This window comes from Paramormyrops kingsleyae, chromosome 11 (assembly GCF_048594095.1).
Source record: "Paramormyrops kingsleyae isolate MSU_618 chromosome 11, PKINGS_0.4, whole genome shotgun sequence".
Lineage (NCBI taxonomy): Eukaryota > Metazoa > Chordata > Actinopteri > Osteoglossiformes > Mormyridae > Paramormyrops > Paramormyrops kingsleyae.
The window spans coordinates 29,876,254-29,904,205 of NC_132807.1; the positions used below are offsets into that span (position 1 = coordinate 29,876,254).

The 27,952-nt window shown below is 48.1% G+C and overlaps 1 protein-coding gene and 1 long non-coding RNA gene across 2 annotated transcripts in view; one reads left to right on the forward strand and one right to left on the reverse strand.

Moving 5' to 3' along the window:
• The window catches only part of LOC111843294 (transcription factor Maf), a 98,223-nt gene that overhangs the window by 25,630 nt on the left and 44,641 nt on the right, over positions 1–27,952 (reverse strand). The window lies entirely within an intron of this gene.
• Positions 4,004–6,164, forward strand: LOC140593398 (uncharacterized). Its single transcript, XR_011993702.1, has 3 exons — positions 4,004–4,303; positions 5,126–5,324; positions 6,052–6,164. It is a non-coding gene; the product is annotated as an uncharacterized lncRNA (long non-coding RNA).

The following is a 27,952-nucleotide window of genomic DNA, read 5'->3' on the forward strand; positions in this document are numbered from 1 at the left end:
ATATGTTTCAAATTTGAAAAAAAGCCTGACTTGGACTTATTAGGCAATTGCTGTTTTTCGTGTTAATTGTTGGCATCACTGATTGTTAAAGCAGCTCTGTTTAAATAATCTCTGATGACCAGGATCTATATGTAATGAACTCTTCGTTAGCCTTTTGTCTCATTACCGTTTTATTAGGTCCTGTCAAGCCGCAGGAAGCTCAGAAAGCATGTGAGATGTGACATCACTGCATTCTAATTCCACACTTAATTATGGAGGACCAACAAAGTCAGTGCCTGCAAGAGGGCCCTGTTCAAACAGCAGCCCAGACTCAGGCAAAGGTGAGCCCCCCCTCCCCCCCAACTGTCGGCCAGCAGGCATGATGGGAAACATACCTGCCTGTGCTATAAAATAACCCAGCAGGCGATGGCAGCTTCCATGTATATGGGGGGGGGGGGGGGGGGCTCACTGATGTCACAATGCCCGTTCCATTAAGGATATAACACAGAGTGACATTTATTGAAATGTCATCTGCATAATATAGTAATAAAAGAGTATTATGATTTGAGGTCCAAAGCAAATCTATCACCAGAGATATTCAATTAATGGAATAGATTTATTGGTTATGGTACCAGAAATATAGTTGGTCATTTTAAATGGGTCATTATATATATATATACAGCAGTGAGTTATAAAATGGCGGTAAGGGAGCACGTCGCCCACAGTTTACCGTTTTACGGAGCCGTGTGCCTCTCGCTCGCCGCTTCTTCTAAATTGTTAGGAAATGCCTTGAAAGTAGCTCTGAGGACTAGGGAACGATCCTGACCTGCTGAGGACCATGGATGAAAAAGCTATGAACTACTATCTTGGATCGATGCCACTCACAGACACAACGATCCAGCTAGTCTGCGCAATGCATGCAAACGACGTCTAAAGACACGACCCTCCCAGCCTTCACATAGCAGCCATTAGCCATCATATGCGTGATGTTACTGCGATAAGAAAAAGTCCTCAGCCTAAAACAAAGCTTCTCGGCAAGACAGCTGGGTCCATCCAGACAGATGCTTATAGTAATGACTGTGAAACAAACAAATCTGGTGCTTTAACTCCTGCCATCTCTGTAACAGAGGAGCTTCACAACTGTCGGATGTGTCACAGCAGAAGTGACAGCAGATGCCAGTATTGTCGTCAGACTGAACATTTGTAATTACGCGAGACGTTCCATTAATCTCGGTGGAGGGAAAATGATCATTCACCGTGTCACCGCGTCTCTGCTGTGGAATGGAGACGGATATAAATCTAAATTGTTCTACACTTTAACTATCGAACAGAAAGCATTGTCAGTGAGTGGGAGCCAGCAATGGCCGGTTCTTCGCCTCCTCATTTACTCATTTAGCTTGCTTTGTCTCACATACACATAATCACACATGCTCTCTCTCTCTCTGTTCTCCCAGCTCTCCTGTACTAAAGAGTGCCAATTGCCCTTTCATTGTCCTGTCAGCTTGGATTTCCATTAGCTGCCGCAGCTGCCGGTCCCTGCACAGGATTGCCTGGGTCCGGCCGGCTGTTCTCTGTCCATTAAGGCATGCATTTGGACCAGTTCTTCTCAGTCACACACTCATGTGCCTGTTTGCTCACAGAATGAAACACATGCATGGAGCATGTAAGCTGCCATATCCCCAATGGCGTCAACATGTAACATACACACACACACACACACACACACACGTTTGTATTCATATCTTTGTGGGGACTCTCCATTCATTTCTATGTGAAAAATCAATCCCAGAAATGAAAAGCTTATCTTGTATGGTGATTTCTCTTTAAGTTTAGGAGATTTTTTAAAGCATCCTAGACTTGATTAAATCTGCTTAGGGTGTAAATCACCCATTCACCTCAGAGTCTGCTGAAGTTATAAAAACGTCAGCCGGTGGAGTTTGTGGTGTTGGTCCTCTGTTCACATTCGGGGTTCACCGGGGTAGGCCCAGCTTTGCCCTGACCCTCGCCACCATAAGCTGTTTTGGGATAATTAACGGAGCCATAGGTTAAGAAGTATCAGCCATGTCATAATGTCAGAGAGACTAATGATTGTTTACTGTTCATTAGGCTCTGCTCATGCTGTCTGTCATCTTAAACAGATTAGCGTGGCCAGATGTCCCAGTTTATTCAAGACTGTAAGTTTTCGGCCTGCGTACGTGACGGTCCCGTTAAAGGTCCTGGTGTCTTGACCTTCATCACGTAGTCCCTGGTCCTTGCCCGCAGGCTTGTGATGTGACACCCTTTGTAGCTGTGGAAGTGACAGGGCTGTCAGCAGTTGGGTAGCTCAGGTCCAGAGAGTAAAAGTCCAGACTAAGATTTTGTTTCAACCAACCAGTTGAGTTCTCTGTGACTGAGATTCATTATACTCAACTGGTTGGTTGAAACAAAATCTTGAGACTTTTTTCTCCGAGTTACTCACCTCTGGCTTTCCAGCACAAGGTCTCTGCATAGCTAGCTGATGTTCCATGGAATGGCCTTGCTGCGCTATTCACATAACTGTGAGAAGTGCTTTTATTAGTAATTTAACAAAGAAGCTCTGGTCAATGGTCTGAAAACACATGGCTTGTGGCAAGGAGGCATTTTACTCATTGTGAATTAGAATGAACGTTCATTCAGCTCCTGTGGTGTATTTTACAGTTCAATAACAGAACAGTTAGTTTAGTAGAAAAAGTGTGTGCATGTGTTTGTATTTACCACATTGTGGGGACCAAATGTCCCACCAACGTGATAAAACCTGTTACTTGTTAGCTTGTGGGGACATTTCTCAGGTCTCCACAATATAAACCTCAATTTTATAAAAATCTGTGAATGCAATCAGAAAACTAAAATTACCAAAAGTCTCATATTTTGTTTGGTTAAGGTCAGGGCTGGGTAAGGGTTAACCCTCCCCCTCTCTGGAAATTACATGGTAACCATTTCATCAATTTGGTCCATTCAACTAGCCTCGTAACAAAGACTCGTAACATTACACTAGTTTATGTTTTGTAACATCAACAACAATATTTAAAGTTTTCTTTGAATGTTCCATATGTTCATATGACTTATTGATAGTAGTTCAGGTGCTCATACAGTGGTTTCCCGCACTGGACATTTTAAGATCTACAGTAGATGAGCCAATAAAAAGCATCATTATTTGCCTTCACTTTTCATCTGGCCATAATGGAATGTAATGGAATCTCCTTTTAAGGTCTATCCATTAGAGTCCGCCATGAGCGGATATTGGCAGGTGCGAGGGAAGTGCTTCCGCTCTGATATATAAGGCAGCAGAAATGTTGACAGCAGGACAGTAAGTGGCTATTGTATAGTATTAGCAGCAGATGCACATGATAATTGTTGAGACGGGCCTCGCAGAGTTCATGTTTCCCCTCCAAAGAGGCAGGAGTATTTACATCTGATTACTGTATTAATTTATAATCCAGCAAAGCCCGCTCACACTGTACTGTACATGCTGGTGATATGAGGCACGCTGGACGCAGCGGGGACCAGTCAGATGAGGGCCCGTTACAAACGAGTTGCCGTCGGCCGTCGCTGGTTAATTGTCTGAAAACACACCCATGCAACAAATCCCCTGCATGTAAAAATGAGTGTCTAGCAAGGTTTAAGTCAACGGCAAAGCAGCAGGAACAAACATCACCTAGTCACAGAGCGGCTTTTTCCAGACCCTTTGATGATCAAAGGCCCTCACTTTTAATAAAGCTTAGTCTCGTTAAAATTCTGCTGTACAGTCCAAGTAAGGTGAATTCCCCCGCTGAAGCAGCACGTGGTGGAGCCTTAAACACACAACGCACGGCCTGCCGGGCAAGTAGCAGGAGCGAAACAGAAATACGAGCTATCTTTGGAAACTTCTAACTACTGGGATGCTGAGCTGGACATAGTCTGGGGGGGGGTGAGGGGGTGAACTTGAGGGGGGGGCAGGGATTGGGGGTGGGTATGGGGGTGTGCGCTGGGTAGATGGGGAGGGAGACCCATATGCATAACCCATGAAAACATCACGCTTATCCACATTCACATCCAGTTGTTTTTAATTTACAGCATGTTTCACATGTTAAGTGAATCCTCCGGGGTGCAATTTCCGCAACGGCTGGATATCAACAAATCTTTGTTTTCCCCTCCAGAGCATGCAGTCCTACCGGTAAGAGCCTTCTGAGAGGAACGGGCATTTCACAGGTCTTCCCGTAATGCCGTGCGTTCCAGGGCTTCTTGGAGAGAGAGAGCAGCCTGAACACCAGGTGCTCTGTCACCCGTCACTGCAGACCGATGCGAGACCTGCTCCACAGACTCGAATGTAAGCTCAAGATTGTGATCCCTCACCTGTTTTCCTCCATGACAGAAACTGTAAAGTTGCTTCACAAAATGCCTGTTGAAAACCTTTTTCTAAAAAGTTCACGTTTCATTTTAATATTTTTTATTAAGATCTGTTTATAAGGCTCTTTTTCTGTTATGAAAACACTTCTGTGTGATAAATGCCTGTATTTCATCACATACAGCCCAATGATTTTTTCCCCTCCCTGCCAGCACTAATAACATGTGACAGGTGGCTCCCTAGTGCCCACTTGTGAGTCATTCTTGGGGCAAAAGTTCAAACAGAGATGGGTCATGTGACCACAACTGGGCCAATCAGAGCCCGAGGTTCGGTCCCACAGGAGACACAGACGTTCAGTGCGCAGACAGATGGGTGGACAGGAGGGAGTGCGAACGATGACTCCGCCTGACCATGCCCTGCCTGACGTGGTGGTGACCGCCGTCATGTTTCACCCATCTGGGGCGGAGAAGGGGGGACAGTGAGGAGGCTGGTGATTTACAGACGGCAGGTTTATCTGGCCCTAGTGCTGTTGTGCAGCTTTATCAAGCTGTCGGGGACATGCAGGGATCACTCTTTCATACTGACGTTTTTACTGTACTGACTGATCCGCTCTGAAAGGCATTTCCCAGAGACAGACTCTCTGCCTGGCCTGGAATCAGCAAGGCCAGTGTCCTGTGCAGCTACACCCTAACTATCAGCAGCCTTAGATCAGTGGGTAATTTCCATCACAAACACTAGGAAATGAACGCTAACTCGGAAAGCTATAAAACCTACTTTTATGATTTCTCCTTTGGCTTTTCACAGTTATTAAGCCAAAGCTAAGAAACCAACCCCTCCGGCAGCAAGCAATCAACCAAAATAAAGAAGTCACAGGCCGGCAATGACACAACGCCAGGGCCAAGGCTGAATTACACACGGCGTGTGGAGTCCGAGCCTCTGCACTGTCCAGGGACAATGGCTGTTTTAAAGAGGACACATTAACAGCTACTAGATACCTTTAAAGGTCTGTGATATGGGACTGCAGTGTTTTAGAGGTGTGGAGGTAAACAGACATACATTATTCATGGGGGGGGGGGATATTTATATGGCCGAGTGCATACAGCAAGTCCATCCAGCACTGAGGTCAGGGGATCGCAGCCCCCGACAGCCCTAACGGCCTGCACACCCAGCCCCCCCCCCCCCCCGTCCTCATAACCACTCCAGGTGTCCTGCTCTGGCTTCCCTTTCAACACACGGCCCCCTGCTGAGAACACGTGATCCTCATTAAAAGACAGAGTTGATTACTCATTTGGTGTCGGCCGGCTTCTCAGCAAAATCCCCCACATCCCCTACAACACACAAACACTTCCTTTTACCATGCAGACCACCCACTCTTTGGCAATTACTTATTCGGTACCAAAACGTGCGATATGTCATTCCAGTAGCTGCTCTTTTTAATCGCATATTTGTTTATCATTTATAGATGGAGTGATATATGAGTAAACATTTTGTAATTTTGCATATTCAGTAGGGCTTCATACAAAAACCAGGGGCTTAATGAATTTTTCCCAAACATTACACCGTGCGGCACTGGAGGGCCGAGCTGTTTAGAACATCTATGCCGCGTTATTAAATGAGGAAATCTGTGGAAAGTAAACAGAAACAGAGGGGCACTTCTAAGGAGGCCGCTGCACCGCTTTTCATTAATATGCTGGCGATTCCTAATCCCAACTTTTTGTGTTCTTCAATAGTTAATGTGCCGGCCATCTGGCCACAACGGGGAGGACTGCGTCTGAAGTTTCTGTTTCAGATGAGGAGAAGTGACTCTGGAACGCTGCAATATTTATGAAGAGTTTGAGAGCATTATGCTCCATTATGGCTTTGAAGTCCACGCTCCCGGAGTTTCATCTACATCTTAAAATGTCCGTTTGCTCATCGGTAATTGGAGACTTGAATAACTTACTCCCTGTTATTTATGTTTCACTGTACTGGCAAGACGGCATCGTTCGGAATGCTAATTCTGAGCCTGGCTCCGGGGGGCGGAGGGGAGGAAGTCCGGTGTGGCTGGCATACTGCCTCCTGCTGGTACTGTAGCACACCTTCCCCCAGCCATCCTCTCTCAGGCAAGGCAGACTCCATGCAGCGGGAACCACGGTGACCCAGGTCCACAAGGGTCCTGTAACTCCGAGCTTCCATGTCACACCAAGCAGGACATCTGACATTCGCACACTATCAAGGCTGAGGGACGGGATCGACCGACTCGCTGCATAAACGCCTTTCTCCTCCTACAGTACCAAGCATTACAAGGCACCCGCTGCATAATCATCTTTGCTATCATCTTTTGAACAATACAAATAATTCCCTTCGCTTGTGTCCTTAAGCTTAATTTGCATTCAGTCTAACTGAAATATATTATACAGATGAAGTTAACAAAAAAAAAACTATATGTTCAGTTACTAACTTCGTCTCACTTCCTCTTTCCAGTTTTAATGAAATATGATGTGTTATTCGATAAATTAGAAAGTTACCGACCACTCAGGATTTCCTGATGGCGCTGATGTGCAGGGTTGCCCTGGCGACTCTGTGGGGGGAGAGTGCTGTGAGAATGGGCCCCACCCACCAGTGCTACACGTATCTGGAACCTAGCTGACACAAACCCCGGAGCCAAAGACGATGCCGTGCCTGTTACATGTCGAGCACGAGAGGCAAGACTCAGCCTGCCTCAGACAGCTTTCATGCAAACCTTTGCTACCTGCTGTAGAAAGATGTAACCAATCAAGCCCTGCGGTGAATTCTCACTGCAGTCTGCCACTGGAATCCATCACTGCAGTCTGCCACTGGTATCCATGCTTAATCCCGTGGCCCAGAGCCACCAGAAGGACCCGTTGGGTTAGTAGACACACACAGACCCGCAAACATAGACCTGTGCTCAGATCAGTTCTGGAAGGCCATCGCGGAAAGCACACCCCACTCCCTCTCACTGGAATGCGCCTCCTCCTTCTCCTCCTCCTCATGTAAATGAGCCAGGCCCTGCGAAGGAGGTACACGCTACAGCAGCCCCCTCATTAAGCAGGTGAAAGGACAGCGGGCTGGAGGTCCTCCGGCTGGCGCAGGTTTGGGCAGCTCAGGTACATACTCCACTTCTGTTCTAATGCCAGTGGTGTCAGACACAGCGAGCACCTTCAGCCCCACCCCACTGACCCCAGAACAGCCAGCCAAGCTGAGCAAATGTAACAGCGTAACCTTTAAAAGCAGGAAAGACTCCGGCGGGCCCAGCGTCTCCCCACTGAACTTATTATTTATTCAAAGGACACTTTTAGAAGTTCAAGTACTCTGACAAAAAGACCGAGCCCCTTGACAGGGGGGGGGGGGGGGGGGCAGGTGTCAGGCTGCAGGTGCCACCTGGGTGGTAAAAATTAGCCTTTCCCTACCTAACTGGAGTCTGTTGTTGACTGTGTAAACAGTAAGCTGGACATGTGACATCGGATAAGGGAGCCTTCCTAACACATAACTATTTGTTCTGTTTCGATTTTAGGTTTCACTGCTGTGCACCAATTAGTGTCTCTGTAGACTTTCATGTTTATTTCATATGGTAAGCAGCGCAGGCTCTCGGAAGAGGACAGAAAGAATAGCTGAATATTCCCACCGACAGAGCTCTGAATTAAACACAAGTCATAAATAACACTCTGTGGGGCTATCAGTGCAAATTAATGTGTCCATTAAATTGGAAACATTAAAAGCAATAATGATTTCATCATTTAGGGAAAATCACACTGAGGCGCGCAAGCTGCTCCTCAGCCGTGTGCATCTCCACTCGGTTTAGATGGCTCACGGATGGAAGTACGGATGTAAATGGGTGTGTATGCATGCATGTTACAGGATCCTGTGGATCTTCTGATTTGTGTGTATTGATTTTATGCTTTTGCCAGTGTTCCTGGGAACCCTTCCTGGCGGGACCTGCCCCAGTGATCACATGTGACAGAACAAAGCAAATACATAAAATACAGTGAGCTTACTGAAGTAAACTGATGCACGATAAAGTGAAAAAGGGGATGACGACAGAGACAATGAAGTGGAGAGAGAATTAATAAAGGATTAACTGAACAGAGAGAAGATGAAGATATAAAAAATGAAGTGAATAAGGACTGGACAAGAAAACGGAATGAACAAAGATAGGATGACAGACACAATGAAAATATGATGAAGTGAACCAAGACAGGATGAAGAAAGAGGACCAAGAGTATGAAGCGAACAGGGAAAGATGAAGATAGAGATAATGAAGATAGAGAGCATGAAGCAAAAAAAAGTATGCAGTGAAGAGACACTGGATGAAGATTACAAAAGGAATGCAATGAAGGGACAATGCAGTGGGAAGACTGAATGCAGTGAAGAGACATTGGATGCAGTGAAGAGACACTGGATGAAGATTGCAGCAAAGTATGCAGGGAGCACATGGAGGATGAAGCAGACAGACAGGATGATCAGGCATGACTTCAGTGGCCAGTTCGTTACTCGCAGCTTCCAGACAACCGAGGCCATGAGGCTGAGAGTTTGTCGGAAATCGGAATTGACAATTTGTTGACGGTGTCATGTTCCAGTCAGTGGTCTGGACTGAGCATCTGGGCCAGCCTGGCGTGGGGGTGGTTGATATGGTCCATCCTGCTCCAGTTGCAATTCAGAATAGGAGCTCACGTTAGCTATTTATAACCTTGTCAAATATGAGCTGAACTTCGCATCCTAATCACAGCCTTCTAAATGACACCAATGGCACAAAAGCATACACTCCACACGAAAGAAGCAGTATCAGAAGCAGGCTGTGCACCAGCAGGTACACAGTGCTGAGTTCTGAATGAGGACAGACCTGAGCACCTTTGAACTCCACCCCTAGAAAGGCTGCGAATGCTGCCCCCAGAATAAACCCTGCCAGCTCTACTGTAATAGCACAAAGGACGGCTGTGGTGCATGTTCATTACTCATGGCATGGACTAATGGCATGCAACTCTTTAAATCCATCAGTAAGACTGCTGCTGTTTTCAACTTTACAATTGCAGGACGAAACTGTGATAAACATGAAAAATATGTAATTAGGAGTAAGTAGCCTTAAACATCTCAGACATTAGGTCTAATTATTAATAAAGACTGATAGTTGAGAGGATGCGGTTCGGTTCTCACTGCAGGCAAATCGGCAGCAGAACTTCTGTGAGTGGAGGTGGGGGAGGAGTCGGGCGTTTTATGAACGTAAACGATCCAGCTCAAATCGATTCCGACTGTCAGCATTAACTGGACATCAACCCCTGGATCAAATGGAGGTTTTATAATTCAAGGGACCGCAGTCTCGTCTTGCTGGTCACCTCTATTCCAAACCCGGCAACCTCTACACCAACAAAAAAAGACCGACAGTACTTCTGGCTGCCTATAGAATGAAAGGAAATCGGCCGTGAGTGATAGAGTCTGAATGACATTATATTCTTTCAGTGGGGCAAGTCAACAGACATGGAATGCAGCAATAAAAGTGAAAATCTCAAATAATGTTAGAGATTAGTATTTCTATATTCAGATAATCCCAATATACATTAAGACATGTATAACATGCAGATGAGCCTCAGGCAAGAGCAATCAATCACTGAAAAAACTAAACAGAGATCAGGCTGATCTTGCCATATTAAACAACTTAAAAATAGCAGCACATGCATTTCAGACTGACGGTTTCAGCTTGAAATAAAAGAACATTACCTAAACATAACAGAATTTGCCAGCATTTCCAAACCTTGTGAAAAGCCATCAGGATTTTACTGCCAATATAACACCAAAAGCTTGAATACCTTGAGAATTTCATTCCAAGTTTTAAACTGAACTTAACTGCAGTTGTGTGATAAAGTAGACACAGCCCAGCACAATATAAACCAATTGGGACATATGCTATAAACACAACTTTGTAAACACAGCATGCTCCAGTGACATTATTCAATCACATTGTTGAGCGTAAGTGACTGTTGACGGCTGGTGTATGGCCGAACGCTCTGGAAAATTCTATATTCAAAAATCCTCCACTTACTCATGCATTTTTAGGGCTTGCTATGGGTAAATGATTTTTTTCAGGTAAATACAAACTACCTGGGACATAATGAAAGAACTTGTTGACAGCCAGGGAGGCATCTTAGCCGAGCTCTGCTAGGGAGGCGGGGCGAGAGGGGGGCCAAAGAGCTTTCAGTCCCGCCTGTGCTGTTTTCTGATAAGGAAACACACGGCCTGTTTACACACAGGCCTGGGAAAAAAAATGAAATTCCTGCTGGAACACTGATGCATATCAAAACAGGATTATTTTAAAAATAATCGCCATTTTCCATACCACCGGCAGCTAATCTTCACTTTGTTAGAATTCAAATTACTTTCCTGTGTTAACATTGTCATTAATGCAAGGGCAGGGACAAGGGCCGAACTTCCTATTTCGCAAAATAAAAAATACTAATAATAACAACAATAATTTAACACTCTCTACATGCAAGGAGCAGAAAAACTACTCAAATCGAGGAAAACAGCCGCAAACTCCATGCTGTAAAACAGCTTATTAACAACTGATAGTTTCCTTGAAGCAATTTTTTGCCGCCTAAGTACAAGTGTGGTAAGCTGCATGTGTTCAGCACAGAACAAAGCAGCCCCAGCATCTAACATCCATGCCTTTCAAGGCTGATACCTCACAGCATTTAGAGGGCTGCCAATCACTGTCAAATACTCAGCGGAGGACAGAACCCAGCACAGCCTCTAACTCTGCAGTAACTGTCAGCTTCTGTGTACCACTCAGCCCACAAGGTATGCTATTAGCTTATAAATTAAAAACAAACCTTAATACAAAAGTACTACTGCAAGCCAAAATTAATCTGTTATTCTTGTTTACCGGTGGATATTTCTATTGAAAGCATCTCTCCTGTGCCGTGTTCCTCCTTAAAAGTGAGGAGCAGAGAATGAGATGAAATGTTTCTCACAGCTAACCGCTGATTCACATGCTGATACACACTACAGAGTTAAGCTGGAGCACCTTCCACTGTATGGCTTTTCCTTGTGCCTTGGGCTCTGCCCAAAGGGCCCTACATTGATTGCACATTTAAATTTTTCTTCGACACGTTTGGGGTGTAAATGGTGCCAACTAGCAATAGTGCATGTCCTGAGATTGGAGCGAAATAGCCTGCACTGGTCACCACTTCCAGCCGACGCATCTTCCTGTCCTCGTTATCGATTGTCAACGGCCCTATAATTACATCAATGACGAAAACCACAGATGCTGGTGGTTAATAATAACAGGCATGTCTGAGGAGGCACACTGAACCTTCTAAAGAAGGGAGATATGGGCGTGCACGTGGGCGTGCACGTGGGCGGGCGGGCGGAGCAGGCAGGAGCGAGCCGGATACCAGCCCACAACGCCCTGACGTGCGCCTACAGCACGGCCTGCTGCTCCTTATCTGTCCTGCGGCATCTGACAGAACTCTTTAAGAGTAATGATTTTGCCTCCTTATTCTACGTGAGTCAGCAGATTGTGGCCCTGGAAAAGGCAGCTTGAAGGGCCCTTTCCTGCTCGCTGTGCCCTTGCGTCTCCGTGACACCGCAGCACAAGTTAGCTGCAACACGGCTGGGGATTTGCCTCCCCCGGGGTGTGAAGGAACGCAGCTGGGGACAACACAAAAACCTGCCAAGCTACCCCTACAGCCTTGCTTCTCCCATGGAGCAAACCCCCCATAGTTCCTCGCGTTCCTCGTCTTGTGGCTGAACAGCAGAAGACACAGAATAGCTGTGGTCTGGCTGGCTGATGACGTGGTGGGTAATGGACAGAAAGAGCCTCAAAGCACTCATCGTGTACGTGAGAAAATACATTTCCCAGCAACAAAGGGCAAAGGCTGAGTGAACTTGTAAGATGGATTGTCAGCCCGCTAATATCTGACTTCCTGACGGAAAAAGCTACCATTCATTAACCAAGGTCAACAGCAAAAGACAAATTACTTCAATACCCATGTTTTTTTCATTTTTTGATCAATAGATACATTTTCATATTTCAACACACTCAGAAGTAGTTCTGAGGTGTCCAAGCAGAACTCCCAGTTCATAATTAATACACATGTGAGGCTCACAGATGGACATGCCTTACTCCGGGTAGTGAACAGCATCTCTCTGTTCCCCTCCTTAAAGCCCATGTATTGCGATCATATGTCAAACCTCATTCCATGGGTCACATAATAATGGCAGGAAGGTTATTCTTTTATTTAAAAATTATACCTATCAAATATAAGCATACAATGTTCCTGGGTGCAAACAGACCTCGAAACAGATTTTCATAAACGTCGGCCTTCTGCCTCGTTGGTCGGGTGGCGTGTTCTGAGCAGCTACTGTCCTCCCATCGTGTTCTGGCAACGTGAACCGCAGCGCCAGATCGTGGGTAGAGCTCGTCACTTCCTGCGACAGCGGCGCGCTCTAGCCAGCGGAAGAACGGGCCGTGAAAGTCAGTGGGCCAGCTATTATCATCAGAGAGCTCGATGGAAGGTGTGGGGGTCGGGATGGGCAGGATCCACTATGGAAAGGCACAGCTATCTCCAGATGAAACGGACAGCCCCACAAAATCCCCCGTCTTAACACTCGAATATGAAATTAATGAAATGAATTAAAAATGAATGTACTGATTGCTGAACTTGAATGTGTTAGATAATGGAAAGAAAATTGTTTCCCTTCAGTTCCCATTATAAATGCTTGATATGATATAATAAAATTTAAAAAAGAAAATTAATTTAATGTTGTACAACATAAGACCCCTTTTAACTGTATGCCAGCCAGGGTTGGTTTTCTCCATCACCTGATATGCATCCAAAGGAAACTGTTAGACAGAGGGAACTTTGTTTTCAAAAAATGATGTCACAGATCTCTGTGCCAAATTGTAAAAGGCACAAGCAGCAGTGAGAAGTGGATCTTCCAGTCAGATCCTACATGTATCCCTGACTGCTGCATGTCTATCCTGCCTGAAATGGTGCATTGTGAGATTTACACTAACATTACAAATTCACATAATATTATAGAATTTTGGTAGAAATGCCTCTTTAGACCTCCAAGGAGGGAGTATCCTTGTGGAGTTCTGCTTCATGCACTCCCAGTCCATGACGCGCTCCCAGTCCGTGACACGCTCCCAGTCCGTGACGCACTCCCTCCCCATTACGCACTCCCTCCCTGTGATGCTCTCCCTCCCTGTTAGATGCTCCCAAACATGACGCGCTCCCTGTCCACAACGCGTTCCCGACCCATGACGCACTCCCTATCCGGGATGCACTCCCTACCCATTACGTACTCCCAAATGTGACTCGATCCCTGCCCGTGACTCGATCCCTGCCCGTGACTCGATCCCTGCCCGTGACTCGATCCCTGCCCGTGACACGCTCCCAACTGTAACACGCTCCCTGTCTCTGTCATCACCAGGAAGGATGCTGCCCTGAGCTGGCCAGCAGCTGCACCCCCTGGCGATGAGGGTTAGCATCCCACAAAAGCCTTCTGCACTGAGCACACCCACGCCCCCCGGAGGACCGGAGGCCTTTCAGTGAGTGTCCGACTAAAGAGGGCAGCTCTGCCTTGGCACAGTGCCTCTGTGGGGGAGCAGACAGCTGTCTGTTCAGGAACTCCACGCAGTGCAAGTGCTCAGCACTAATAAATTCAACGCCGGATGCCTGTACAACTGTCGCCCAGAGCACAGGCAATAACTGCCACTATCTCACACCTGCTGAGACGTGTGGCCCCTGGAGCAGCCCTCTGACTGCAGCCCCCTGACTGCAGCCCCCTGACTGCAGCCCCCTGACTGCTCTGGATCCCAAACTGGCTCAGAGGGGGCGACCTGGGGATAAACGTGTGGGAGGAGGGGCACCAAGAACATGCACGCGACTCCTAAGCGGTGATGTACAGGCAGCCGTGCGTCAGGGGCTTACAGAGTGAGACGTGTACCGCCGACCTGACGGACACGCTCAGAAGGCTGGGTGTAAGACTGCAGCCTTTCAGCCATGACCCTGTGGTTATAATAAAAGCAGGACAGGTAAATAATGCCGCAGGCACTGATGGAAAGAAACTTACGGAAACTTCTCCCCCTTGTGTTTCTCATGAGCCTCTGCCCCTAAAAATATTCCTGTGATTAAAGTGGATTTGATGGTCCTTGGAAGCATATGATTAAATCAGTTTCTCAAACCATACACACACACACACTCACACACACACACACACACACAGTGCACTTCTGCTGTGTGCCATGATGCTCCAGTTGCATCTTTAGCAGTTTACATTGCAGCAGCAGGTTTTTTGCAATATGGTCTCATTAACTTATTAGGAAACAGAAAAGGACGCCCAGCGCCAAACAGTGCCGCCCGCGCCAGGCTAACATGCGCGTGCTCCCCAGAGGAGGCGGGTAGCAGGAAAGGGGCCCGAGGGCCTGCTCTTCCTGCTCTCCCTGACGGCTCTGAAGCTCCGTATCAGGGGTAGCGGGGCCCTCGTTCCCGGCCGGCTTCCCGTCACGGTGCGGCCTCCGGTGAGCTTTGTTTACGGCCCTGGCTTAATGACGCGGGGAAGGATGCTCAGGTCAGTCCCAGAGGCTTTCCCAGCCTGCCCATGCCAACAACGCTCCTCGGAAAACAATTAAAGTCACGGCATGTGAAGTGCTGCTTATGAAGATAACCAGAGGCTACGTTCCCTCGACGGGCCCCGGTTCTCGGAGAGGAAACCATTTGTTTTAAGTAGGTCTCTTGCTCCGGCCTCCATTCTATGCTCCTTTTCCTTTACTTTTCCTCGGCACTGCCGACTGCAATCCAGGCTGAGAGGCAGCAGCGCTTCTCCTGTGAATCCAGTGAACAAAACTAGCGCCGTTAGATCCACCTGAACCCGTTGAACCACTCGCAGACGGGGGAGGCAGATCGCCATGACGATACTCCAGATAAGCACAACACACGCACATGCATTCATGGGCTAGTTTGGAGTCTTCCCTGGGAAAGACAAGCTGAGAGATTCAAGGTTTATAGTTAAATATAGGAAGCAGTTCGTCTCTGCAAACATGGTCTGTAACATGTGGAACACCGTTCACACCGGGCACATGTGACAGCGTACAAACTGCACTGTCCCTCCTGCAACACACACTTTACTTCATACTGAGCCGCTTCCATATCTCACAGTACAACAACAGTGCCCGTCAAAATGGCCACTGGTCAGAAGCCTTAGCAGCTGTGCTCTTATAAGTGGCGAGTTCCAAAATCCAAACATGCAGCTCTGTATGCAGCTATGCAGTCAAGGCCACTGAATGAGGTTTGAGAGCGAAGGAGTGTGGCAAAAGAAGAGTGGCAAAAGAAGAGTGGCAAAAGAAGAGTGGCAGTTTCCAGGTGCAGTCACTTGCACGTGGGGATGGAGACGGGGGGGGGGTGCATGCCACGGTGCAGAATCCGACACGAGGGAGGGAGTGGCTGCAGAGCCAGCACTGTGTCTATATGTGGAGTCCGCAATACAAGAAGCCTGGCAGCAGGGGAGCGACTTAAAACGGGTTCGGGCAGCGCTGGGCGGGTTTGTGGTGCCGCACATAAACGGAGCCAGACCCCGCAGCTGCTGTGGGCCGTCCTGAATTTCACCATCCCCTCTGCCCCTCTGCATGACATCACTGGGGTACGCAGGAGGGCAGAGTGCCAGAGACACGTGGGTGGTAGCATACTAACCACGCGCCCCCCCCGCCCCCCATCCCCCCAGACACAAGCACAGGCATGGCGAGAGAAGAAGCCACAGAGTCGAGGGCTGCCTTCCTTGGGGGGACGGAATCCAGAGCATGCGTTCCAGATGTGAGGCATGTACACACACACACACGCACACAGATACACACATCTTTGTATTCATATCTTTGTGGGGACCGTCCATTTATTTCTGTGGGAAAAACCCTAATCCCAAAAAATCTTAATCCCTACCCAGCCCTAACCTTAACCATAAGTAATCAAACAAAATGCAACACTTTTGGCTTTTTTAGTTTTTCCCCTTGTGGGGACCGAAAAAATGGTCCCAACAATGTAGGGCTGGGCGATTAATTGAAAATTAATCAAAACCAATATTCAGAACCTCTGCGTAATCAGCAGATTGTACGTAACATCTACGTAACATCAACGTAATGTTGCCCATGTCGGTTACGTCGTTTTTTTTAAATTATTATTCAGTTAATACATTTTTAAAAATCCGTGTGTTCATGTACTGTGCCCTTAAAAACATACTACTGCGTGTGTTGTCACGTGACTCCGCCCCGTCCAGTCAGCGACATGGACGCAACGTGGAGGAGAACTCAAACGCCAAACCGACTGAACAAGTGCAGCGGCTTGTAAAGATGACACCAAACAAAAAAAAAAGTCAAATTAAACCGTGCGGAAAAACAGTTTCAGCTACCAAAGGTAATACCACCAATCGGTTTCAACACTGGCAATATTTGAAGTACAGTGGAAACCACATATACTGATCATAGTTATAGCGATCAACTGCTTATATGGATCAAAAAGCTTCGGACAGAATAATTCTTGTACAAATACTGTTTGAATAATTTGCTTATATTAATCAAGTACTTTGTTTACATTTTGGGTCTTTATATATAACAACATATGGAAAAAATTAAAGTACGCAGTAATTCTACCTGTGGTTAATGTTGCATGCACAGAAAACAAGACGGGCAAAAGAAAGTCATTTTCTCTCAGTTACGAATATAGATTCATCAAAGTTTATGATAAACTGCCAAAAACGACCTGACGAGATGGAGCAGCGAAACTACAATAAGCTGTATTTTATGTGCAGAACTGCGTATTTGAATTATATACAGTTCACTACTATAGTTCGAAAAGTGTTTGAAACAGCTGCAGTGTATTTTGAAAGAGTTAATATGACTCAGTAAATAGCGACACTGTTCATTTTATTACCTTATATTCGTGCAATAAATATACAAATGTCAATTAGATGGTAATCTGCCTGAGGCATAAAAGAGAAAAAAAAATCGCTTATAAGGATCATCCACTTATACTGATCAATTTCACCCTGACGGATGTGATCACTATAAATGCTTTATTTTGTTTGCAAGAAATGCAATCTAATTTATTTTCTATTTTTTAGGGAACTTGCTTTTTACATTAAAACTAAATTGTGACCTTTTTCAATAGATGTTTTCATTTCAAGTGATTTGTGCTTTGATTTCACTTGTTTGAAATATTCAATGAATAACCATAAATGGTTCACCTGTGTGTTTCCTTCAGTTATTTTAAAATCATAAAGATATATAGTATTTCATTAAAAAAAATACCCCAGCTTTAACAGTTGACCATATTTACACTACACGTCTTGTCAGTGAAATATGAGGGCAAAAAACAAACAAAAAAAGCAAAAACAAAATAATCATCCATTAATCGTAACTGAGGTAAAATATTCAATTAATCGTGGTAGTTCAATTGAAGTCATATCGCTCAGCCCTACCACAACAACGTTTTTTTTTTTTATCACATTATGGGGAAATCTGGTCCCAATAACGTAATATATACATAAGACACACACACGTGTGCGCACATGGCCAAGAGCCATTCAGAGACGGCGAGCTCTGAGAGAGGCGCGTTATGGCGGTGGGCTGGTGTCTCGCTGCCATATGTAAGGACACCGCGTTTGTCACCCCCTCTTCCTGCTGGCATGATTTATAGAGATAATATACGATCAGCACTATTTTATTACCCATATATCTTTGGATGTAGAAACACCGTTGTGCAAGGTTAACAGCGCTGACAGGAGCAGGTGGCCAGCTCCCACAATGCTTTGCTAGGATCCTGTTAGTTGGCTTCAGAGCCCTCACCCCCATGTGTTGTGTGTGACGTCACACGGCCGCGCCTCCCGCTGGGCCTGCGGGCCTCTTCCTGTGCCTACTCCACTCTGCTCTGACAGCCGATGTCACTGCGGATGCTGCTGCAGACACACTCGCGGGCCAGTGGTGTGCAGTGTGCTGAGCCATGTGCCAGCAAGGAGCTGCTCTCCCACTGCGCAGCGCCAGCCCAGTCTGCACATCCATCCATCCATCCATCTTCTAGCTGCTTATTCTGGTCAGGGTCATGGGGGGTCTGGACCCTATCCCATGTAGCATGGGGCTCAAGGCTGCGGTACACCCAGAACAGGACGGCAGTCCATCACTGGGCGCATACACACACACAAAATCATGCACTACGGGCAAAATTTAGAGACAAGTAAGACTAGCTGCATGTCTTCTACTCTGGGAGGAACCTGGTGCACCCAGGTGATGCTCACAAGACACAGGAAAAGCATGCAGACACACGCAGAGGAAGGCTAGATTGGAAGGTCACCACCCTGGAGGAATGCGGCTCCAACGCCAGCCACCATGCCGCCCCTCATCACATGCAGCTGGCTGGGCATGGGTTGTTTTGAACGAGGGACTTATTTGTAAAGAATGGCATAATTGCCTCAAGCTGACAGTCTGGCCCCATTTCTCACTGGCCATGGAGTTAGCGTGTTCTCTCAGCTGAGCTGGAGACTCCTGGTCCTGGCCGCCCTCTCCCACACCCTAGACTTCCACGGCAGGCTCCAGGTGACCCATGACTGCATTACAGGAAATTGACGGAGGATCGGTTGCAATATACCTGCGGGACAGCCCAGGTTCCTGCATCTGATCCGGCAGCCCCACTTCCTCCTATCCTTCGAGCGGCCGTGGAACAGCCCTGACTCCGGCATGTGGGAACGGCGCTGCAGGTAACGGCGTGTTATACATCAAAGGGATCGTCTAATCAGCACTATCACACAAAGATGCATTGTGGACCACTGGAGAATCTCCTTGGGAAATTCTCCACCTTTATTGTTTTTTTAATGTCCCCTAAGGAATGGGAGCGAGCCCACTTCTCCTCTCTGTTGTGTGCATTTAGTACTCTCATTGAATATTGAAGCTATGAAGAGGAATGGGACTTAGGAGCCGATTTTCTTCCGCTTAGACCGTTAGTTTGCTGGGGGAAACTGAAGGGCTTCAGCCATGAAGCAAGAAGCGTGGCCTCACACTTTAAGTCAAGAAACGTCTCTTCTCCCTCGGTTTTGCATTGCAAATTCATCGGTACGGTTATGCCATTAGTATCGTTAGTGGTTGAAGCTTAACGGAGCCCCTCCTCCCTTTTTCTGTTAAATGTCCTCTGCCTGATGCAGCCATTCAAGTAAACGTCATATTAAATGTTAGACAGTGTCTGGGTCCTGCTGAGTGCCATGCTCTGTAAAAGGTTCTGCCTTTTTTTTTTTTTACCTCTAACTATAGCTGTCCATCTTTTACTGAATTCCACAAAAGCCTGTAAATTCCTCTGTGATCTATTGCTGTTTGTGGTACAGTCCAGTCCAGGCCTGGGAGATTACAGATATGACTATGATGATGGGCGGGGGGGGGGGGGGGGGGCAGGTTGGGGCAGAGCCCAGAAAGCCCCTCTTCTGTAAACAAGAAAAGGCGATGCTTTGGCTGGATAGTAACTGAATGACAGCTGGAGTCATGACACACAAACGCACGGGGATTCTTGACTGGCAGATCAGAGCCCGGCCACCCCAGTCCATAGTGGGGCTGCATGTTCCCCATTCTACATGCATTTATAACTGTACTTTAGGAAGCGCAAGCAGCCAAAACACGACCCTCTCGCCGCCACAGCCTGCGGACAGCAGCTTCTAGTGTCAGATCAGCTCACCGAATGACCTGCCACATGGTCACAGCCCTGCTTCACATGCCATTTCACAGATGCACTTATTTAGCTGCTCCACCAATGAATCTTTCTGTCTGCATGCTGACGACATGGAACGTCGACCAGCAGCAAAGACCGGTGGGCAGTGAGTCACCCTGATGGCACAGGGGGCATTTCTCACTCCAGCTTCTGCCTGTTTTCTTGAGAAGTGTTATCTTACTCAATGTAGGAGGTAATGAGCGACTTAGTAAGGGAGATCTATTTAATTTCCCCCAGAAAACCCCCCCCCCCCCCCGGTTCACAACACAAATGAATATCTACAGTAATTCCTGATGTACTTTTACTTTCAGATAATCTGATCTTTCAGATAAATCACAGAAATGCTATGAACTGCAGCGATTTTGCAACTGTGGTGTCTGAGGAGACCCTGATAGTGGGAGGGGAGCAGGGCGGCAGAACAGAAACCACAGGCCCCCCGAGAGCTTCGACGCCGCAGAACGCCGGGGATCACTGGGGGTGGGGGGGCCTCATCCCTGCAGAGATCCGGACGACGAGAGGCAGCGGCGTGCCGAGCCCATGTGGACTGTGACACCGGGGTCAGGGAAAGCAGCCACAGGGAATGGCAGCAGATATCGGCAGCGATTTCTCTGGACGGCTGCAACTTTTTCCTTTGACCGACTGTGATAGTGACGGAGTCCAGCTAGCAGCTAGCAGCAAAAGCAGAATGAGCCCGGGGAGAAGCGCTCTACTCCGCAAATCCCAGGGCCGCCACCGCGATCTGGGGGCACACGTGTACTCAGAGCCGGTGCGTGGGGCAGAATTAAACATTGGATTTATGTATTTCATCACCATTTCCCTGCTGTGTGTCCGCGTGTTTTCTTTGCTTGTCCTTTATGATCCCCGGGGTGCTGCAGAGATGAACTTATTGATTGAGTCCTGCTCTGAGTCCTCTGCGTGCTTTAAACCAAAGGCAGGCAGCCCTCTGCTATCCCTGCACATCACTTGCTGCATGTTTAAAATATTCCCCTTCCCTTGCACTCACTCCTCCCCCGGTCCGCCGCTCCGAGCGTACCCGTTCCCTACATCCTCCGTCTATTCTCTACACCGGGCATGTTTCACTCTAAATAAATTATTCCACAAGTAACACTAATTAAAAAAGGACTTAATATAGCAAAACTCAGCATCTCCGTAATTATGCAGAGAAGGATTCTGCAGTGCGGGGGACAGCCGCGCATCTGCACACTTTCATTATTTCCGTCCCAAAAAAAAAAAAAAGGAACAGAAACAGACTTTAATATCGTCGGCTATTTATCGTCAACTGGCGCGGAGCACAATCCTCTTTGGAAATAATAAATGCATGAGAGGAGGCCGAGATCTGTGGGCCTGAGATATGACTTCCCTGTACCAAAGCTCTCATGCAAAGCCATGACTATCAACTAAAACAGGGCCGCGGCGCATCACAGGCACGGGCACAGTGTGTATTCTTGGACTCCTTGACAATGCGGCAGATCTGATTGGCCGAGGCCCAAACAGGGGAGGGGGGAGGGCAGCTCATTTGGTACCTGCTCCTTTAAGGGGAGGACCGCTCCCACTGATTAAGGCTCGCCAAACAGATCCTGCCAGACCACGCGTGACACACAGGAGAGCAGCAGACCAACTTCCCTGCAAAGCGCAGCCCAGCTTGTGGACACGTCGCGTAAGCTGGCGGGACGTGTTCGGAGCGTGGGATACACACCGCTACTGCACGTTATGGCCGCCCCTCCCTGCATGTAAACACAACGATCTGTGAAATGGGCTCCTGCAGGACCTGCACTGGTATGTTCCGGCAGTTGCAGCGTTGGCGAGCCCAACCTTGGAGGAACACAGCGTGACGGCAACTGAGAGGCAATGAAAGAGGCAAATGCTACTCCTGATTGGCCGACTTGGCCATAAATACATCGGCAGAGAGCTCCAATCCCCTGACAGAAACCACCAAGACTGAAGTGCCAGCAAATGGCACGAGCCCTCCGGCTCTGCGCTTCGCTGCGTTACACAAGATGACGAGGGTCCCTGGGTGTTCACACGCCTTGACTGGGGACAGCCCTCTTCACGAACGATCATGGAAGTGTAATAAAGGGGGGGGCGGGGGGCGTGGCAGCTGATGGAGAGGTGCATGCTGGGCTCCTGAAAAAGTGACCCCCGCTTCTCATAGCATCACCGTGACAGCAGACAGAAGCTGGGAGGAGAGCATGGAACTGGCGCTACAAGCGAGCCCACCCCCATGCATGCGCACTGCCCGGGTGGGGGCCGAGTGGGAGGAAGTGGCCCGGCCCGGCTCCGCGAGCGCATCTCCGGCCCGGCTGCAGAGGAGGCTCACTGTCGTGGGGTTTCTTTCTTCCGCACCATGAATTTTTAATGCCCGGGGAATGCGGAGGACACCAGGGGCTGGGGTCAGGCCGCTATGCTATGGAGAAGGTCGGTGCGGGGGCGGAAGGAGCGAGGCTGCGGGGAAGGGGGGAGGGGTGGAGGGGCGGAGGCCATCACGCAGGGCTGTGATCTGCAGCTCGTCCGTCGTCTGGCCACCCGAGAGGCGGCAGTGCATAAGCGGCGGAGGGCGAGAGGACAAACGCAGCAGGACGGCATCACCGGGTTACCTTGGTGGCTAATCGCAGGTAGCATTGCATGGCGTGCCGCAAGGGGCCAGCGCAGATCCTCACCGAAGCCAGGCCGCTTCTCAGGCACCGCCCATCAAAGGGGCCGACTTGGGCGGGGGCCAGGAGAGAGGGGTGCCAGAACAAAAAAAAAAAAAGGTAAAGCAAGGTGCCCCCCCACCGCACTGGAGTCCCGCTCTCATCCATGCGCTCCAACCACCATCTCGAATTTAACACGAATGTGGTGTCAAAACACGAATTGAAACATAGCAGCAGTAAAGTGCCTGAAACGAACGGCTCAGGCCCCATGACTGAAAAAGAAAACAGCACAGGGATCCTGAAACTGCTCTTACATAACGCCGGTCTGTGCCCATTATCGTTACTACATCGCTCCACGCGCGCGTTGCCAGTGTGCTCCATCATCTGTAAAATCACAGCTCTAGACGACTCAATGCGCTCAACACAGCACTGGAAGTTTTTATTTTATGATTGGGATGAAAACAATTCTGGAATAAAGTTGACATACTTTTGGAAATACAGCCAGCGGGGCAGGAGAGGTCAGACCAGCCAGGCCAGACCAGAGGGAGGTCAAGCATGTGCGTTAGGCTTCAGCATCACCGTGCCGGTGTATCCATCAGCGTAGGCTGAACAGCTGAGTACAGAGCACACTGCATGCTGGGTAGGCCTGGAGGACTCTATCCTGAGCTGGGGCTGCACGCGCTTTTCAGAGGAAGGAGCCCACAAGCCCACCTCCCACGTGATGATACCTCCGCAGGTCTGCTCGGGTGGCCCCCTCGCTGCGTGAGTCACAGCCTGATGCAGCCCCCCCCCCCCCCCCCAGACCAACACTGGGCACGCATCACACACAGAACCTGATTCAGTTCAATCCCCCTCCCTTCCATGCTCAGTTATTTTTTTCTCCCTCCCGCTCATTAGAATTGGTGACTCTAGTGTAAACTGCACCACAATTACTAAGGAAAGCTCATCATCACCAGAGGCTTTTATGTCAGGCAAGACGACGAACACTTAAAATTAACTGCCCTTCATATATTACTGGCTCTGCTGTGCAGCACATTTTGATGTCCTTTTAATTATGTGTCCTATTTACTCTGCCGGTGCCCATGAAAACAAGGGGAAGCCCCCCCCCCCCCCTTCTGATAAGTAAAAGCGTTAATCATCCGTCCCGAAAGCTGTGCGATGCTTTTCAGTGAATCATTTCTGCCACTTTTGTGTACTCGTGATTACACTCGATGGCCTACACACATGGCGGGATGGTGGCACGCCTTTTACACAGGAGTGACAGCCCAGCCCACCTCCCCTCTCCCAGCACTGGGTCACAGTGCCTGTCCCAGCCTTGTGCAATTAGCAAATTATCACACAGACAAACAGATTCCTGCTCAGGGCAAGGAGACACACATGTTACACAGGTAAGCGCCCCGACACGAATACCACAGAGGTCGGGGAGGGTGGTAAGGAGAAGCTGGGCGTATGGAGCGGGCAGACACCGGCACTAAAAGGCCCAGGACAATAACTGTCAGCGGCTGAGGGGGGGCTGCCGCTACCCAAGTGCATTCTGCACCTGTGATTTACGCATCCTTCACGGCGTGTCCAGCGATTGGGCGACTTGGCCAAGCTTCTGCGCAGGGGCTCGCTGATTTATGGGGAACAATCTAATTATTGGGGCCCGGAGCCGCCTGCTCGCCGCGCTTCCGCTCCTCTTGCTATTTTAAGCAGCTGCAGAGAAGGGTGGCGGGGGGCTCCCACACCCCAACACGAAGGGGTCTCCGGCGGCGCGGGCCAATCACCGTCCTGCTTCAGGGGACGGCTGCAGCTATGCGTGAACGTGAACTTGGGGGGGGTCCTCCTATCATGGGATGCACTTGGCATTGGGGGTAAATCTGGGGAGAACAGCATCCATCGAAATCCCTGAACATGGCTGGACCACGCAGCCATCATCAAAGCAAAGCTTCTCACTAAGCGGTTCACCTGCGAAATGCCGTTACAGCCGCGCAAATACTGCAGTTATGTTCATTAATGCAAAAGCTGTGCTAGGTGAAATATTTTACTACTGATATGAGAAACAATACAGTAAAATATTATTTCAGCAATAAAAGCAGCTTGGTAATTATAAATGTTACTGCTGCTGCTGATGTATTATTATTTAAAATACTTGAAATTGTAAAGAGCATAAATACAAATGAAATGTTCCCTGTGTGTCCATGTCTATGTGTCTGTGTCTGTCTGCAGGCGTGAGTCTGCGTGTGTACAATCGCACCGAGGGCCCAGTGTTTTGTATAAACTCTAAATGATACAGTAAAGCCGGACCTGTGGGGTGTATTTCCAGCCCAATCCTGGGGAGTGAAAGCAGCAGACCGGGTCACATTTGTTTGGAAACAGGCCTCCCTAAGACAGTGAACATTCAGCGTGTCTGTGTCTGCCTGCCCCCCAGGAAACCTCCGCAGACAGGGGACAGAAACGTGTGCATGCACACATATCCAACAGAGCCCCGTCCTAAGACGTGCTCATTCATTTGTTCGACAGTACAAGGTTTTAAAGGCCTGACTGACATAGACACAAGAGCAGTGACACAGCAATAATATGGCAGTGTGGACAGCGCATATAAAATAATCAAAGCTGGTCTCAACTACTTACAGCAATCATATTTTCAATTAGGCCAAGAATTAAATGAATGCTACATCTGCATATGACCTTATAAGTAGTTATTTTATCTAATGAATGTCATTTGTGGGAATTAGCCTCATAAGAGCTTTAAACTATTGCTTAGCTGTGTTTAAGTGTTTTCTCCCTCCGCTTACTGTGGCTCACCATCATACAGCCCATGCTGTTGACAGTCAAGGTATGATTTCAGAGACCAATGTGCATCTAGATGCCTTGCATTATGCGTTGTTAATTAACATATGGAAAAAATGTACTTGGCTAGAAATAAACAGATGTTATTCATAGTCGAGTGTGTGAAGACGACGAGTAAACGAGTAAAATCGTCATGCAGACAGAGAACACTTAACTTATTAACCCTACATCTGTAATGCTGCATAGCAGCCTGAGCCTCTGCGCCAATGCTCGCCGCCGTTGTCGTCACTGCTAAAGCCCACCGCTGCGCACCACACCCCCTCCCGGAATACGGAACATCTGTGCTGCTGGCGGGCATGCGCAGCAAACCAAACCATCAAAGGATCAATGATAATTATAAAAGGATGACGTCGCGGCCATCCTTCACAGACACTCACACACACGCCACTGTTTAACTCCACACCAGATCTCATTTTAATGTGATATAAAATACCAAAACATCCATAAAGATGATTCACAAACAAAATGTTCTGTCACTCAGTTGAAAAAACTGTAAGTTAAAAAAGACATTTTACATTATAGGTACATCCCCACATGGTGTGTTTACCTGTTTACCAGGAATGAAGGGGAAATAACGATCTACAGACACACACACACAGACTCTCACACACAGACCTGTACTCATATCTTTGTGGGGACCATCCATTCATTTCAATTGGCATAGCACTAACCCCAACCCAGCTCTAACTTTATCCCATAAGAAACCAAACAAAATACAAGACTTTTGCCATTTTTATGTTTTTAATTGCATTCACAGATTATTGTTAAATTAAATTTCCCCTTGTGGGCACCGAAAAAATTGACTCCACAACGTCAAAATAACAGGTTTTTTATCACATTGTGATGATATTTGGTCCCCACAATGTAATGTTTATCCGACTCCCACACACACAGAAAGTCTTCCCACCTTGAACGCAGACAGTGGCGTGCGAAGGCCGCAGAGAGCCGCATGACATTCCCCGTGTCAGGCCGCTACCGCAGGTGGCGGCCTGCCTTTATGCTGACCATACAGCAGTTTGGAAAATGTCTAAAAAGAGGAAAGTCACATCATGACTTTGTGAATGCAGCACGTGCAGGCCAAAGCACAATGAGGAATCGCAGGGCGTGGTGTTTCAGGGCTTAAACGTCAGACAGCATTGACTAAGAGATGCACTGAGGCGACTTGATGCCCACGTTACGGGAGCATCTCCGCTCAGAGGCAAAGTGGTGCAGGAGCTGTGCAGCTGGCCGCAGCCCCAAGGAAGGCATCGCAAATGTTTTATTGCTCTGAATAGTCAGCTTGCATGCGGTGCAGAGCTGCTGCGTCATGTCCAATGGGAGGCACAGCAAAATGAGGCCTGATTCTCTCACGTGACCATAGCAGGGGTCAGCGGAGCTGGGCAAGCTGGGGGGGGGGCCTGCTGAGTGGAGTCCACAAGGCCCCAGTGGGAACCTGGGCTGCTGCGCCGCTTTTACTGCAAGCCTTAATCCTCTTCCCCCGTGTGAGCGTGTCTGACAGCGCATGGGCTCGTCTGCACCTTGTGCAGGTTACATACATGCGCACGGGGTGCAGATGGGCAACATACCCACACAGCTATGTGCAGACAGGTTGCTGTGGCAGCCAGCAGTGTCCCCTGGCAAAGGGCAGGGGGTGACGTGCTCTTTTATGACAATATTGATTTATTCTGCGCTCCCAGTAAAAACTATACCCAGACAGACAATATAAATAACTGTAACTATATAACGGCTTCCTGCTGCAGGAATGAATCTCCAGAGTGCAGGCCACGTGCCGCCTGTTCCTGTACATGGCGGGGACGGAGGTCGGAGAAGTGCGAGCTGAGGAGGGGGGTGGGCGAGTGGGGGAAAGCAATGACTGTTCAAGAGGTCTGGGGGCTCTTGAAAGGGGTCTGGGTGAAAGGGGGCTGTAGTGATCTGCAGAACATCCGTGTCAGACTCCTCCGCTCTGTACTGCACTCTGTTGTGTAAAAAAAAACTGATCAAAGGTTTAGCTGGCAAATTAATTGGATCCAGATGGCATATGCTCTTCATAAAAAAATAATACTAATAATAAAAACTGAGTCATGGTAATCACACACTGACAAATGTCTGTGGGTTGCCCTCCAGTACTTTGCAAACATTAATACACTAAAAGATTGTAAGCTGGCTGGAGTGTTGGAATCTTCCTGATTAGGGCACAAGGTCACATTTCAGGAAGTGGGAGCAGTGGGATGCTGGAGTTGGTTTTGGGAGGAAAATGTACACACACACACACACACACACAACCACACACACATATGTCGGGTATACCTATCCTTATGGGGCCCACTCATTCACTTCTATGGGAAAAATGCTAATGCTAACTATGACAACCTTAACCCCCACCCTGCCCTAACCATAACCATAGGTAACCTAACAAAATACAAGAGTTTTTGCATTTTTAGTATTTTCCCCATAAGGGA